The 7,242-nt window shown below is 43.6% G+C and overlaps 1 pseudogene; it reads right to left on the bottom strand.

Moving 5' to 3' along the window:
* Positions 1 to 2,350: 2,350 nt before the first annotated feature.
* Positions 2,351 to 3,172, bottom strand: LOC134367422 (DNA damage-regulated autophagy modulator protein 2-like; annotated as a pseudogene).
* Between the last annotated feature and the right edge of the window lie 4,070 nt (positions 3,173 to 7,242).

Here is a 7,242-nt window from a genome sequence, read left to right as displayed (position 1 = left end):
GCTGTGCCCTTCAGATGGAGTTACTTGGAGGTGGCAGGGGAGAAGAGGGTCTTGGTGGACCCCAGGACAGCAAGACCACGAATAGGGCTGCTGAGGAACCCATGCAGGAGCGAGGAGCCAAAACAGCTGAAAAAGTGGAGCCATGGAGCCATTCAGAGTCCAGTGAGTCAATGCAAGGCAGTGGCACAGGGCCCATCCCTGGGGAAGTGTTTGGAGCCCAGGAATGGGTGAGATGGGCCCACTGGGAAAACACTGGAACACAGCAAGGACAGCTGATCCACCCCCAATCGGCACAGGACCACTCAGAGGAGACTGGTCAGGAATGCAGAATTGCATGGGGTGCAGTCTGTTGAAAAAATTCAGGCCCAGATCAGAGTTTCTAAACAAGCCAGGTGCACCCAGTCTCTGGAAAGCCAGAAAGACCTATAAGATCAACCATTAAACCCTGAGCTGCACAAAAAGCCTTCCCTAGGAAAACAGTAGCAACACCACAATTTATCTTAACCACACAGCTCAAATATTGGTGCCCACAGGAAGTCCCCCCATCTTAGAAGTAAGCAGAGGTCAAAAAATTAGTTCTGTCCCAGGCACACCACCAGTGCCTTGGGGCCCACCGGGGGACATAACGCATGGAGCTGAGGACAGGAACCACGCCTACAACTACTCACACCACCAGGCACCTAGGGGCCTGCCCAGGAACCTGAGGCCTGAAGCCCAGGAACGAAACCCCCTTCCCACAACCAGGCACACTGCACCAGGTCCTCAGGGCCTACCTGGGGATGCAAGTCATGGAGAAGGGGACCAGAACCCCCTCCCACTGCCAGGCACACCATGCCAGCACCTCGGGGTCTGCCCAAGGAACCAAGGCATGCAGCTTGGGACCGGACTCCCCTCACAAAATGAAGTGCTGCATCAGTACCTCGGGGCCTGCCTGGGGATCCGAGGCATGAAGCTGGGGACCAGACCACACCTCCCATAACCAGGCACCACACCAGTGCCTCAGGGCTCACCCAGGGACCCGAGGCTTGGAGAAGGGGACTGGACCTCCCTCCCAAACCCAGACACACTCTGCCAGTGATTTGGGACCCACCCAGGAACCCAAGGCATGGAGAAGGGGACCGGACCCCACTAGCACAACCAGGTACTCCACACGAGCACCACGGGGCCTGCCTGGCGACTTGAGGCTGGAGAAGGGGACCAGATCTCCCTCCCACAACCAAACACACCATGCCAGTGCCTTGGAGCCTGCCTGGGGACCCAAAGCATGGAGAAGGGGACCGGAGCCCCTTCCCACAACCAGGCACAATGCGCCAGCACCCAGGTCCTGCCAGGGGAACCAAAGCATGGAGAAGAGGACTAGACCCCCCTCCCACAACCAGACACACCATGCCAGTACCTCGGGGTCTGCTCATGGACCTGAGGCTTGGAGTTGGGGACCGGGACCCCCTCCCATAACCAGGCACACCACCAGCACTGAAGGAGTATACCAAAAACATCACCTCCATGTGTGTGGCCCACCACAGCCACCACAATAACCATGGCTGCCACGAAAGCAGCTGGAAGCCACAACCAACACGCAGATGGTCCACCAGCCACTGGAGGGCATTTTCACAAGGATAAGTCACCAGCTGAGATCAAGAAAAGAGGAGGATGTCTCTCTTCCGAAAGCCCATTTCAGAGTGACAGAAGAAGCATCTGCTCTATGATAATATTGGGGGACCTCATCACACCTTTCAGCATTGTACAGATCATCTAGGCAACAAATCACCAGAGTAACCATTATTCTTCCAGAAGGAGAGAAGAAATCTAGGGTAATTAGAGGGGGGAGGGGGAAGGGAGAAGGGGTGGGGTGATATTGGACAAGGGGCATAAAGAATAATTATGATTTGTAACAATATATATGCTAGTAATATTATTTGATCAACATATCTCAATGTTGAACCCCCAAAATATGTACAATCATTTTGATTCAATAAAAATTTAAAAAATAAAAAATAAGAGAAGTTCTGGTGCTCTAGAGTGACAATAACTAATAATACTGTATATTTCGAGATAGCCACAAAAAAGGATCTTGAATGTTATAACCATGAAGAAATGATAAACATTTAAGTAAAAGATATGCTAACTAGTCTGATTAGATCATTATACCATATACGCATGCACTGAAGCAACAAGTTGTATCCCATAATCATGTACAATGAAAAAAATTAATGTTTTTAAAAAAGGAAATATCTTCTCACGATGCATTTTATTTTTATTTCTATTTATTTTTTTTTGTACTGTAGTCCTTTGGTTTTATTTTCTGGGATAAAAAAGTATAGGAATAAATGTTTTTCAATAGTTTTCTTCATGATATCCTTTAAAATACCTTATGAAATGCTTATTTCATGTTTCCTACTTATCAGTATTCAGCAGTGTCACTGTCGGCCTTGATGAACTGGTTGAAAATTTCAGAGCAGAATGAGTAACTTTTGTGAGCCTTTCCTCAATCCCTGAGAATCATAATCATCCAGATATATTTTATCCTTTCATCATAAATCTCTGGAAAGTAGTCGTGTTCGTTCATTGTTTATAGGGCAAGGAGCAGTGTCATAGAGGGTTGATCCATGTAAATTGGCTTCCACCCGTAAAGAAATTTTCTGAAAATCACGGATGTAAGTCAGGAAAAAACCAAAGAAGGAAAATGACATAGACCATTCTGTTGCAGTACTGATTATGTGAAGTGCATAACCTTTGTCCTCAGGGTTCCAATGGAGTTTCTGTACTACATCAGTGCCAAAACTGCCACTGTGCAAAATTGACGAGCAAGTCAACACTGGAAGTTTGCCACAATAGAAAGTCCTAAACAACTCAGTACTCCAAGTACAAGGCCAGCCTTGTTTAATCTGATGATATGGTTCTCTTCAGGATTCAGAGCATGAACTTGCTTATAACGAACATAAATGGTAGCAATGCATAAAACTGCAGCGATATTTAGCATTGCCCCAAACAAACATTTTCCTGGAGCTACTGTACCAGTGTCACTGATATAAGGCAATGCAGGGTCGACATGGTGGAGTGTTATTGCAGTAATATATGAAAATATGAAAGCAGCAGATGTCCAAATTACAAGGGCTGAAGGAAGGAAACTGAGGCCTTGCTGAAACCACCACATTTCACACAAGACTTCTTATCTTGCTGACCCCGCCAGTGACCGCCGCGGGCCCAGAAGCCTGCCCGCAGGATGGAAACAGGGCGGAACACTCACGATGCATTTTAAAATCTCAGTGGCATATAAAGTTGCATGTTGTGTTTTTTCTATTATGACATTAACTGTTCAATATACTAAACCAATCGTTTTTTCCCTCTCATTGTAGGTTTGGTTTAAGAATAAGAGGGCCAAGTGTAGGAGAAATCAGAGGACAGCAGAAATGCACCACCACGTCTTCCCCTGGAACATCTGGTCATCATACTGTTGGATGGGCCCTAGAATTTATCCTTCTTCAGGAGCCAGATTTGAAATGGGTTCTTCTGGTGCTGCTGATACTGGGCTGCCATGCTACCCTTACCTCCTCCACACTTCTATTATCAATAAAGAGGTGAATTCTCAATACATTTGCTTCTGTGTGCCAATTGAGGTTAGTGGGGTACAGGTGGACATTTTTAAGGAAAACTTTGAAACAGAATAAAGGGGAGGTGACATCCCTGAGTCACCATTAATAGGCCCTCACATCACAGTAGTTTCCTAAGTGCCATGACAAGTTTGCACTGACCCATACATTCTTCTCCATCATGCCATCCCCATCTCCATCCTTCAGAAGCACTAATATGAGCAAGAAGGGGCGAGGCCAGTCTGTAGTGAGAGAGCTAGGTTTCCAGATGAGGCTGAGTTCCATTCATGCTGACAAGTTCAGTTTACACACCACACTCTAAGAGAAACTTCCTAAGAGGCTACTGACAGGGTTTTATGAGAAGGCAGCCAAACATTCATGCAATATACTCCAAATTCTGTTTACTGTCCAACCTTTTCGGGGAGGACGTTGGAGCATAGAAGCCACTCTGACCCAAATGTCCTGCTGCCTCAAAAGAAACACAAGAGGAGACTCCATCAAGACCAGAAATATGCTCTTCCTTTTCTCCCCTCCCCAGGGCCAAGAGGTATATGGTACGTTCCCCAGCTCGTAAGCCGACTAACGGTCCTTCGAATGTATTTTGTCCCCTTCACCATCCTCAAGAGAACACTGCTTCCCGCTGATTACACACTAAAAAGGGGACTTTTGGTTTAGTGTTGCTCAAAAAAGAGTAAAGAGATGATTCTTGGGCCAGCCCCATGGCTCACTCGGGAAAGTGCGGCGCTGCTAGCACCAAGGCCACGGATTTGGATCCTATATAGGGATGGCCGGTGCACTCACTGGCTGAGTGTGGTGCAGACAACACTGTGCCGAGGGTTGCGATCCCCTTACCGGTCAAAAAAAAAAACAATGATTCTCTGAGCAGTCTTCTTCCAGAATTTAATACCATTGGAAAAAAAGCAGTTGTACCTTGGCTTTGTTCATTTTATCTTTTTTGTGCGAAACTATCACCTCTTGCAGGGTGAGTTAGACAAAAGATTACTCAGAGCCCATGTATTCAGAATAATGAGAAACACGAAGGGACTGCACCAAGGGAAAACTCCTTCAAGTGAGGAGAGCCCAGGCACAGCCCCGAGTCAGTTTTTGCTCAGTTTTTATTATAAAGACAGGAAAGTTACAGAAGAAAAACAAGTGGTTAATCAATCATAGTGAAAACATAAACAAATTGGCTATGTGACAATGTTCGTTAAAGCAGTTGTAACCTAAAATAGCTGAAGCAATTTACCATCAAAAGGAGTCATGAAACTAAGCTATGTGACATACAAAAAGAAACAATGAGATAAACACCAAAGTGCCTAACTCCCCAAGAAACTCAAAGAAACAGCTTAGGGCAAGATACAGAATTTCCCCCTAACACTAACTAGCAGAATATCCTTGAAGATCCTTCCCATCATTTGGGTTTAGCTGCACCAAGGGCAACTGCCCCCAGAGCAATCACTTTTCACTGTGTTTCAATTCTCTTTTCTACATCAAAGGCTTTAGTCCTGTGAAAGTATTCAGATCTTTCTTGATCTTAGCATTTCTACATATTTTCCTAAAGGGTTGGGCTTTGGCCCCCTAAACTAGAGGCTTTGGCCTCCTAAACTACAGGACTTTGGTCCAGGCTTTGGCCTTCTACAGTAAGGACTTTTGTCCTCTAAACTACATGTGTTTTATTTCTATCTCATTAATAACTTCTTAGTCAATATCCTCAATATGAAACTACCAGAATAGAAAATAATAATAATAATAATAATAATAATCAGTTTGGGGGAATAAAGAAGCCAAGCCCACTTCTTGAAAGCATTAAGTGCTTCTCAGTTGAACCTTTCTTTTTGAATAATCTTTAGTAATATGAGACTCCTTTATTTTTTATTTATTTTATTTTTAAAAGATGACTGCTAAGGGGATCTTAACCTTTGACTTGGTGGTGTCAGCACCACGCTCTCCCAAGTTTGCTAACCGGCCATCCCCATATAGAGATCCAAACCCATGGCTTTGTTGTTATCAGCACCACCCATCACTCTCCCATGTGAGCCATGGGCAGGCCCGAGACTCCTTTAATGGAGTTTTATGTTAAAAGTGATTACTTGCCACCACAGTCATGCAATGAAGTGATTTCAACGACTGCAGATAAGATACGATGGTTACAGCAGAATGTCCTCTCATAAGTGTTAATCAAAGGTCAGTTTCATAGTGCTTATATGTTCCCAGTATGAAGGGAGGCTCTATTTTTTTCAGTAAGTATGCCATGGTGTCTGTTAATTTTTGTTCCTTTCTTCCTCCTTCCTTCCTCACTTGTGGTTGTCAAATGTCAGCAAACTGGTGGCATGTAATGTGGGCCTTTCACAGAGAGAAGGATGTCATTGCTACAACAGAGGCCCCAGGCCCTCTTGGGAGTCTAAAACATCCAAGAACGTACCTGTGTATGCCCATTGCCATTCGCACAGGGTGGTTTTGAAACCGAAAATTCTCGTCTCCCAGTGTTGACCACCTTCCTTTTCTTAAATATTAGGTTTCTCAATACTTTAAGCAGCCTCAGAACTACAGTGTCTGTACGAATAAGCTCTAGGACACCGTCAGACCCAGTCCTGACCCCTTTTCTGCTCTGGCCACAGACGAAACTGAATGCCAGAGAGTGCTCTGCACAAATCCCTCCTACAATCTACACATCTCGTCTGACACATACCAACAAAGAACATTTTTTTTCATGCTCAAGCTGCCTGGAAGAAGAAAAAAAGAGAGAATGCCTTTCCCAGAAGTGGATGATGTTTTCTAGAGTCATATACACTATTTTTTTTAACGTGTCTCTACTTCTTTCATGTGCCACACATATTAAGGCAGGGTGGTGGCATGAGGTAGAAGAAATAAGCAAAACTTCTCTACAGATCATAATTTACCCACAGTCTAGGTTTTTAAAGACAGATCTTCTAAAATTAATCTCACAGAGAGCATTTTTCTTAAAAGTACATTTCATTCTGCCATTTACAGCAACATGAATAAACTTAGAGAAAATTACGTTAAGTGAAATAAGCCAAACACAGAAAGAAAAATAGCATGTCTTCACCCATTAGTGGGAGCTGAAATAAAGAAAGAAAGAAAAGAAAGAAAGAATCACAATAATACATTGAACATTCAAATAAAAGAGAACAGAACTATGGTTGTTAGAGGTGAGAAAGGGGGAGGAGAGAGAGGGCTTAGTGAGAAATTAGTTAAGAGTCACAGAGATTGATTATGTTTTGTGAACCTGAGTATACTAATTATCCTGGTTTGATCACCACATATTGTACACATGTATTGATATTCAATTCTGTACCCCACAAATATATGTAATCATTTATGCTTCGATTTTAAAAACTGTCAAAACAAACAAACAAAAAAGTACATTTGAAATATTTCAAAGGCATAAACCAGAAATTAATTGTTCTAATATAAAGAAATTACTTTGATTTATTAAAAAATCTTTAGAAACTGTCTACCAAAAAATATGTTGACCCAAGGTAGGTTTCCGTTGCGCATATTAGTTTTGGCTGAAAAATTATAAATATAGTCTTGTGAGGAGTGCAGCAGCTTCAGCATTTTAAAGTAATCTAGCAGTTTCTGGGTGTGGTCTTGCCTTCTAAAGTTTTCTACAATGAATAACACATGCCAG

Source organism: Cynocephalus volans, chromosome X, assembly GCF_027409185.1.
Source record: "Cynocephalus volans isolate mCynVol1 chromosome X, mCynVol1.pri, whole genome shotgun sequence".
In the NCBI taxonomy this organism is placed as follows: domain Eukaryota; kingdom Metazoa; phylum Chordata; class Mammalia; order Dermoptera; family Cynocephalidae; genus Cynocephalus; species Cynocephalus volans.
The sequence above is the reverse complement of the archived record's forward strand: the minus strand, read 5'-3'. Positions and strand labels throughout refer to the sequence as shown.